Genomic DNA, 10,322 nt, shown 5'->3' with positions numbered 1-10,322 from the left:
ATTAAAAAATCCCTTTCTTTTTTTTAACGTCTTTTCTTTCTTTCATTTGATCATCTATTAGATTATGCTTTTGGTGTTGCGTAAGCATGAAGATGTAAAATTGTATAACCAATGAGATGTTTCATTTTAACTTCTAAAGGATATCAGAACTTCTGACTTGCTCAGTACAGTTCTGCAGGGCTTTTGCTTGAATGTTCTAAGTTAAAACGAATAGTGCAGAAAGTAAAAGACACATTCATTTTTATCCTGGTTCACCTTCTGAATAAGGCTACTTCCAGTCCACCTTCTTCAGGTGATTTGCCTCTTGTCCAAAGGTCTTAATCCACTATAACCAAATTATGATTACAACTGCACGATCCTCCGTCGTGACTAACAATCCTGCACAACCAACTGCTGTGACTAACCCTGCACAAGCTACCCGCGAGTGACTAACCCCTAGATGACTGAACCGTTCAGTGATCCCTTCTGGATATAACGTTCATCAATCTAGTAGCCTGCAAAACAATGCATTGTGACTAACTCCTTGCATAGCTACCTGCTATGACTGACTGCAATGGACTGTTCAGTGATCTCCACGAGATATAACATTCATTGACTCCTGGACTCCTGACCTTCACTTGGTCTCCAAGAGATTTCCACAATGACAGCAGCCAATTGTCTTCTCAAGCTTCTGACCTCAACTGGTCGCTCAAGGCATCTTTTGGAGATTTACGGATGTGCTTCTTATTCAAGCAGATGGTCTCCTATTCTCAATACATATGTTTACGACTCACTGACTAGAAGTCACTTCTGGAGCCTAAACAATCTATCAGAAGTTTCTAAGATATAACACACTACGAGCAACAATTCTATGTGTTTTACATTTAAATACAAGAATCAAGTATCTTGCAGTCTTCTTTTCTTCAACTTCTGGATGAGATCTTCTTCTTCTGAAAGTAGATAAAGAGCAGCAGCTCTTATGTTGGATGCTTCTATCTTGATCTTCTTCTTCGAATCTTCTTAAGCTGATTTAGAGCAACAACTCTATTGTTGATTGCTTCTAATTTGATCCTCAGCTTCTTCTTAAGCATATTCAGAGCATCAGCTCTGTTTTGATATGCTTCTTCAAATGATCTTCTGAAAGCAGATTTAGAGCAGCAGCTCTAGTAAATTGCTTCTTCATGTTGATCTTCAGCTTCTGCTTCTTCAATACTAATCTTAAAGCTTATTACAGCTGATGACGTATTGATTAACATTGGTAAACATGAAACACTTCTACGAGCAACAACTCAGTGTCTTCTGTTTCCTTTGTGTTTCAATATGATCATTTAACCACATGATCCAGTATTCTTGGATATCTTCTAACTCCATTGGAGGATACTGCTTAACAGCAGATTTTCTTCTTCTTCTTCATCTTTTGAGATACTTCTAGTAGGCATGTGACATGTATTTCAGTATTTGATTCATCATGCACTTCGTGTAAGTTGCCTCTAGTGTAACTTCTGATGTGTCTACACACATTTTCTCTCTGTCTTTATATAGTCATATGATTAGTGTGTAACAACACTATAGCTTATTTCAGCACATACAAAGTATGTGTTGCCTCTTGCATAACTTCTGACACATGACTTCATATTTCTTTACTTATACTTTCATGCTCAGCTTCTCTCTACAGATTATCTCTCAAAAGTTTTCTTTTTCTGCACTCTGTAGTTGCACCATGGATACACACTCTGAATATTCACTTAATGCATTTTTGGTGTTCTGATGGGCACACACTCAAGTTTGATATATATATATATAGCTTGATGAGTTACCGTTGGAATCTAGCCGTTAAGATTTGAATATTGCTTTGAAGGCCTTCGTCTCGACTTGCTCATGAATGACAAATGTTGCTCTTGGAAGAACTTTATCTTCAACATGATGATTATAGTGGATGGCGTGTTTCTTTGTTTAAGCTTTGTCTTTCCAACACGCTGCATGTGGCTTGCTTCTTCTTTTAACCTTGGGAGTTGTTCCTTTTAAATGTTGTAACCGTTTTGCATGAGATGATGTTTTTAATGGTTCTCCCTGATTCTAAGCTATTGTGTTTTATTCAATTTGTATGCTGGGTTGTAGGTTCTTCATTGGCTTGTATGTGACTTCTACTGATGTTTGTATATTGCATGTCTTTGTATCGTAGCTTCAAAACTTGTAACTTCAGATCTTCTGGTCTTTCTGCTTGTGTGATCTTCTGATATTTGCAAAGCTTCTTGTAATGATCTTTCTTGTTCATTTCCTAGCAGCTTATTGTTGTACTTTCTGAATTTGTGCTTGTTGTATGTAAACGTTGGCATTTCTGTCTAACTCTTTGAAGATTTTCTTGTTGAATTCTGGCTCCTTGTGATACTGTTGTAATTACATGTTCTTCAGAGTGGACTCGTTTTATATTGTTGCTTCTTTACGTCTGATTTGCTGATCTTGGCTTGTTTGACGTATTCTTAGACAGAACATCTGATGAATGATGTCAATCTTCTAGATGTTTGATTTCATATCTGAGCCAGTTTCTAATATAGTCGTTGTACTCTTTTTCTGATGATTCCTGTATAAGGTTTGTATCATAATATCTGCACACTAAATTAAACTATTAGTAATAAAATTGTTACTAACAATATAAATGCTTGTTATCATCAAAACTAGATTCTGAACACAGATTTTCAATCTTGTTCTAACAACACCTCTTTTTTAACCTCAAATATATCATACAATCTCACAGAGTAATGTATTTTAAACATAATACATTTTTAAGTATTATATTATCTCTTATAAATACTATAATGTGATTCTAAATAGAATATATGTCTAAGTTGTATAAAATAATACTTGAACATTTATTATAAGAGAAAAACTAATATAATACGATGAAAAAATGTTGATTATATTAATGTATAATATTTAAAAGAGAAAGATTGAATAAAATAGAGATAAAATTTAGTGAAGTGAGGAAAATCAATAGTATTTTGGAGTAAGATAATATAATTATTAATATATTGTTTTAAAATTTATAATCATGCAGGCCTAATGGGCTACCCACGGCCCATATGAATTATTTCTAATGGGTAGCGGGCTTTTCAGGACTGGGTTAAAAAGGCCCTGAAAAATATGGACTCTAATTTTAAGGCCAAATCTATAATTTTTCGGGCCTGACGGTCCGGCCCATATGGATTAGATGACAGTTTTATACTCAATACATTCATTTGAACCAATATTTATTCTATTTGAAATTTTGTGATTAATACTTTTGTTAAACACTTATACATTTCATTTGCATCATGTTGTTTTGTTGTCAATGAATCTAGATTTTTTACTATTTCAGTATGGCTCATTTATTTACCTCCTAAAATTACATTTTACTCTAATTGTTAGATGCTATCATGTTTTGAAAAAGTAATGCGAGTAAAATCATAGTAAGGCAAATTCATAAAGAAAAATTCTCATTATGCTATTATTATGATCGTGAGTTTGTTTAAATATAAATATTATGACAGTTTAGTCGCAACATTTCTCAAAAATGGAGTTTGATCAGATACTATTGTTAGAACAAGATAAATTACAATAATAATTACAGTTGTTAATTTTAAAAGCTGCGTAGGAAAAAAATAATTTTAGGTTCTGTTTGGTAAAATTAGCTGGTAGTTGATAGTTGATAGCTTATAGCTGATAGTTGGTAGCTGATGGCTTATAGTTGGTGACTGATAAACTAACATGAGTGTTTGGTAAATTAGTTGTTTCATTAGCTGATAGATACAAAATGACATAAACATTTTAATTAATAAGAGTAATAATATTTTGTTAAAATAATAAGAGTATAAATAGAAGAAAAAAAAGTCACAAGTTAAAAGCTACTTCAAATAGCTTTTGAAAAAAAAAACTAAAAGCTAGTAAAAAAGCTACAAATTAAAAGTTAAAATAGCGTTATCAAACAAAACCTTTTCATTAATGTGAACTGAAAAGTTAAAAGCTAAAAACTTTTTTTTAGGTCTTATCAAACAGACCCTTAATATATAAACAATGTGAAAGAGATAATTTTAAAAATTCACTGAAGAAAACTTATATATCTTAAATAGACAATGTCATTTCAAAGTCTGTGGAAACAAACTTTTCCTCGAATGTTAATAGCTAATCAATCCAAGACAACCTTGACTAGAGCAAGAACATCTTCCATATTTCTCTTCCTATCTTTAAAGACTATCTCATTCTTAGACAGCCAAATACCCCCCATAAATTGTTAATCGATTGATGCCCACTATAATAAAATAAGAAAATCATGGCACCAAATGTTAGGAATTACACGTGATAATGGAAATATATGAATTATAATTCATGAACAATTTAATAGGGTTTTTTTTATGTTAAGAATCAAGCTAAGCATGTAAAAAGTGCAAAAAAAGAAATTGAAGAAGTAAGATATGTTGCAGATTTTTCATTACTCACATCACAAACACATACAAGTGGATATGGTTATTTATATAGCTCATAAATGTTAAAATTTTGTTATTTTGAGTATATATTTGTACCGCTTATCGATTTTATTCTTTCCGTTTTTATAATAAAATCTCAATTTTTATGTAAATATTCGTATACTTGAGTTTTGATTTGTTTTATGTATCGTTTGATAGTTTTTTCTTCGTTTTATAAGTATTGATGCATATCAGAGCCCCGAGTAATAAAGTGTCGAAGGCACGGCTTCGAATACGCATTTTTGAAGAAATAAGGAGAAAAATCTACATAAGCCCGCTTAGCGAAGCTGTAGCGCGCTTAGAGTTTCAATAACAGAAGCAGAATTGACTTCATGAGCTCGCTTAGCGCGGTCAGCCCGCTAAGCGATGTCTCTTTTACTATACTAGATATTTTGCCAATAAAGACAAGCACACTAAGCCCAATGAGCCCGCTTAGCGCGCCTGCGTAAATTTTGCCTATTTCTTTTTCATTTGAGACATCTCTTAGTTGATGGTTTTTAGGGTTTTTGTGTCTAACTCCATCAAGTCTATTTTTACGGTAGATTAGCTTAGAAAACAACTATGGAGCTTGCTTTTGGATGATTGGAGGTGGCTTGATCATCGATCGTAGCTGACAAACCGGGAGATTTTTAGTTCATTTCTCTTCTTCTTTGTGTATTCTCTATTAGTTGGGTTTTGGTTATGTATTTACTTTGAACTCATGTATATTTGTCGCCCATGACGTTATATTTAATTTTCTTTACAAATCTTTGTCGATTGTTATCTTAGATTTTTGTTCTATGCTTGGATTTTGGGTTGCTATAGACATATACTGCTTGAATCCTTATTTAGGATGAATAGTTAGTTTCTAGACTTTAGAGATAGATTTAGAGCTTACATTCACTTGGGTATTTGTGCTTAATATCTCTGTGTTGGTTGCGTTGTGCTAAGAGATCGTTGACGCGAGTAACATTGTTGTCTCACGTGTTGTTGAGGTTGTGCTGAGAGATCGCCTCCGAGATGATATAGTGGGTATTGTGGTTGATACGTGATGACATTAATGATTATTGTAGGTTGAGTATAACTTGTCGATAAGTTTAAGTTTGTGACGAGTGGGTATATTTGCATCCCTGCTAAGTCATTTCTTTCCTAAGAATGTATTTATTTTCATGTTTATATCCTTTTACTTTATATCATTCAAACTCGAGCTCAAAAACATTTAAACCGTTGAACGACATTCTAACCAACAATCCTCTGTGGACACGATAATTCTCGGAATAATATTTCCAAATCTTTTGTTGCTTGCCGCTAAACAACTTCAACAAAATGGCGTCGTTGCTGGGGAATGAGTTTACGTTGGAGTTGCATCGCAATAGTTTCCTTAGTTTTGAGCTTTGTATATATCGTATATATTGTTTATATTCACTTGTATATTTTCACTTGTACATGTTTACTTGTATATGTTACATATAAATATACTTTGTTAGTGACTGTTGGCTAAACAAGTTGAAATTGGACTAGTGCTTTATTTCAAATCTTCACTTCTCAACTTGTGAACTCAATATTCACCAATTTTTCCTTCTGTATATTAATAGTTGTATTTGTTCATAGTTGTATATTTGTGTTTTATTTTATGTTCGTGCTAGTGTTGTATATATTTGTACCCATAAAGTTTGTTGAATGTTTTGGTTTGGACCAGTGGCGGAGCCAGGAATTTTATATAGCCTGGGCAAAAAATTTAACTGAAAGTTACATTTGACAATATAAAAATAGTCATAAAGTGTGCTACATAAGAGAGATGAAACCTCACTTGCGAATAGTGTGCTAAATAAAATTAACAGGTAAATGCCCTCTCCGAGACTTCTTTGCGGTGAATGTTCGAATAATATCAACATCTTTAAGTGACTTGAATATCTCTCGCTCCGTGTAACATATCATCAAGTCATTGAACCACACATCGTTGATCTTGTTGCGCAAATTAGACTTGATAATCTTCATTGCTGAAAAAGCTCTTTCAACAGATGCTGTCGACACCGGCAATATCAAAGCCAACTCAATGAGCTTGTAAACCAATGGAAATACCAAATGTTTCTCAGTTTGAACCATCTTCATATCCAAACTTTGAACATCTTCACAAGAAGTAAAAGAAGCATGCCTTTTCACTTGATGTACATAAGTCTCAAGTTGCTCCCTTATTGTTCCACGGTCATCATCAGAAAAGTCTGCATGATAAATATTAGCAAGACGAGAAAGCTTATCAACATCAAACTTGGAAAAAGAGTTCTTGGGGTCAAGACATGAGAAGCAATCCAGCACAACGTTACTTCATTCACAAAACCGGTGATCCATCTCCACACATATTTTATCAATAGCAACATAAAAAATCTCTGCGCGGTAATGGTGAAGATTAGTGACAGTCCTCCCTTCTCTTCTTGAACGTCCGCGGACCGGTATTTCTTCATCCATATTTGGCACCGGAATACTTTGAGTAAAACAAAATTCTTGGACATCACTAAATAAATCATTCCAACCACTCTCTCTCAATATAGCCAATCGAGCTTTAACATCATCAACTAATTCCATAGCAAGCACAATATTAAGATCTTTTGTTTGCAAGATTTTTGAAAGTTCATTAGTGATACCAAACAACTTTATATAAGCTTCAAAATGAAAGCAAATTTAAAGCTCTCCATTTTTTCTATCAAACCCGCCGCTTGAGATGGTCCACGTCCATCTTCATCAACAATACTAAGCACCTCTAACACGGAGGACCACATCTGATCCAAACGAATCAAGGTAGTATAATGTGAACCCCATCTAGTATCTCCGGGTCTAGCGAGACTAGATGATTGGTGCAAGCCCTTTCCTTGAGATATCTCACCACTCTCAAGTTTATTCAAAATATCTTGGTGTTGTGCCTCCTTCAAAGCATCCTTTCTCTTGCAAGATGCACTTGTTGTGGTTACAATCAAGGAGATGTACTCAAAGAAATCATGAATAGATGAGCAACTACTAGCAACATATACAACCACCAATTGCAAACGGTGAGCATAACAATGGACATAGAAAGCATAAGGGTTTTCATCTAGAATCTTTCTTTGTAAACCATTAAACTCACCTCTCATATTTGAAGCCCCATCATATCCTTGCCCTCGTATCCTTGAAATAGATAATGTATGACGATCGAGAATACCATAAAGAGCATCCTTTAGTGCCTCAGATGTAGTATATTTGACATGATGTAGAGCAATAAATCGTTCCACAACTTTCCCTTTGTCGTTCAAGAACCTAGAAAAATAAGTAAAAATTCAAATGTATTCGAGTATGTTTGAATGAAATTTACAAGTTTAAGTTAATAATTGTAGTATTTTCAATAACAAACTCATTGTACTAACCTCAACATCACCGCCATTTGTTCTTTGACAGATATATCACGTGACTCATCAATAAGCACAGAGAATTGTCTATCACCAAGCTCTTCCATAATAACCTTCGTAACTTCATGTGCACAACACGTTGCAAGCTCCTTTTGAATGTCACCGGAAGTCATAGTGCAATTTTTTGGACCACGATCAAAAGCATCTCTTACTTTTTCATCATTAGATTTTACCCAATCCACCATCTCTCTAAAATTTCCCTTGTTTAGAGAAGTAGAGCTTTCATCATGGCCACGAAAAGCAATGCCTTGTGCTAAGAGATATCTAGTACAATCTAAAGAACAAGTTAAACGGATCTTATACAATTCTTCTGATTCCTTAGTTGCTCTAGCAAAGATACTTGTCACACTTTGTCTTTGATTATTATAATCATCATAGTGCTTCACACATGAGTTGTGCTTACTATCATGACTACCAATATGATCTTTAAAGCCTTTAGATGCATGCTTCCAATCCTTAAATCCGTCTTTGTTGAAGACTTCATAACCAAAGTGTTCGGCCCTCCCGGGCGACTTAAAGAGAAAGCAATAGAAACAATAAGTTGCATCCTTCGACTCACTGTATTCAATCCATGTATAATTTTTATACCATGCTTTACAAAATGCTCTTGAATACTTCCCAAATTGAGTACGAGGAAATCTTGCTAAATCTGGCTGCGTTGGACCCTTCAATATATATGCCCTCCTCACTTGGTCTTGAATATCCGGAGCATACTCATGAATTTGTTTCCTACATCCTGGATCACGCACAATCTCATTTGGATTAAACTCATTGGCTACATTAGGTGGTGTTTCTTCTACTTCGACTTCCGGTTGCTTAACATTCACTTTCTCAATCCTTGTTCTAGGAACCAAAAACCTCCTCATCTCTGAAATTTAATGATTCAGTGAAACGAATTTTTAAGTAAACAATTTATAACACACAAATTGACGAGACCAAATAATTAAATAAAATAAATAATTGATAACAACAAAATTAAAAGAGAATTTTATTATTATGAATGACCTATTAAATTAACCAAAATCTTTGATACTATATTAGAACCCCAAAAAAGAGAGTAGAATTTCTGTTAAAATATAAACTACAATATAAATATTAGAAGAAAAATTAAACTATCATTCATTCTAAATTAAACTATGTAAAATTGACCTATATTAAACTATGTAAAATTGACCTATATTAAACTAGAAAAAAAGGGTAAAACAAGAAAGGTTGGGTTTACAAAAGGATAAAACAAGAAATTGAACTATTAGAAAAACTGCAGGATAAAACAAGTGAACTATTAGAAAAAAAATTGGTTTTCAAATTTCTATTGAACAAGGTTGGGTTTTAGGTTTACCATTTACACAAATTATAAGGGTATATTTTTCAATATAAGACTATAACTATATAATATTGTATTACTAATTTACTATAAAACTAATAAGATATAAGAAGACAAATTTAAGAAGCATGTTACTTACCTCTGCTAGTGTGCTGCCAGTGCTGGAAAGTGACGTATTTGGAGAGAGATGAATAGGAACTAACGTACTGGAGAGAGAGGAATAGGAACAGGGCGGTTCAGAATTTGTTTTCGGTACTGTTTTGTTATTTTTTAATTTGTTTTAAGTAATAAATAATTATTTAGATTGGGCCTGTCTAGACCATTGGGTATTCATCTGTTTTAATTTTTACACCCTTATTTTTACTAATTTTGCCCCTAGTTTTCTTTAAAAATCGGCTATTAAATTTGGGGGAATACAAAGAAAATAGGGGTTGAGCCCGGGCGCGTGCCCGGGCTTGCTGGGCTATAGAACCGCCCCTGGTTTGGACTCTTTCTTTAGGTTTGCTATCTCACCATGACATTAAGAGAGGAAGCTACTTTGCGAGCACGAAACCAATAAAGGCGTTGAGTTAACGATATAAAACAAACACTTGTTATGAGACACCTCAACGATTGTAAGTTTTGGTTATTTTTTTGGTTATGAGTGTTTAGGTGAAGTGAAGAGTGGCTGGAAGATTAGATTCAGTTATGATTTTTCTAGTACCGCTTAGCGCGCGCAGAAAAACTCAGTCTCTTTATTTTGTGCCACTTGTAACCATTTGGCCGCCTTTTTTCCCACTTTCAGCAAGGCTATTTAGTAATAGTAACTAGTATTATATTTTCTAATTCTTTTGTTGTTGTTTGTCGTCAATTTTGTTCCGTTAGCTTGAGGAATTTTTGAGGTGATTTTTTAAGATTGAGTGTATCAACTTCGGGATGTATGGTAAAGATATTGTTTTTGAAGTTGTATCATTCAAGGTGCTCATTTATCGCTTTCTATAGCATAATATATTTAGAAAACTTTTCATTTGTACAATTACCATATCATTCATTCTTTTGCATTACTTGCTTGTTGATTGAATCACTTTAGTTCTTACCCCTAAATATGGGGAAGCTTTCTATTGT

General features: G+C 33.7%; 1 pseudogene; it reads right to left on the bottom strand.

The window, feature by feature from the left end:
* Nucleotides 1–6,256: 6,256 nt before the first annotated feature.
* LOC131630656 (uncharacterized) lies at nt 6,257–9,281 on the bottom strand (annotated as a pseudogene).
* Nucleotides 9,282–10,322: the final 1,041 nt, after the last annotated feature.

This window comes from Vicia villosa, unplaced genomic scaffold (genome assembly GCF_029867415.1).
Source record: "Vicia villosa cultivar HV-30 ecotype Madison, WI unplaced genomic scaffold, Vvil1.0 ctg.000714F_1_1_1, whole genome shotgun sequence".
In the NCBI taxonomy this organism is placed as follows: domain Eukaryota; kingdom Viridiplantae; phylum Streptophyta; class Magnoliopsida; order Fabales; family Fabaceae; genus Vicia; species Vicia villosa.
The sequence above is the reverse complement of the archived record's forward strand: the minus strand, read 5'-3'. Positions and strand labels throughout refer to the sequence as shown.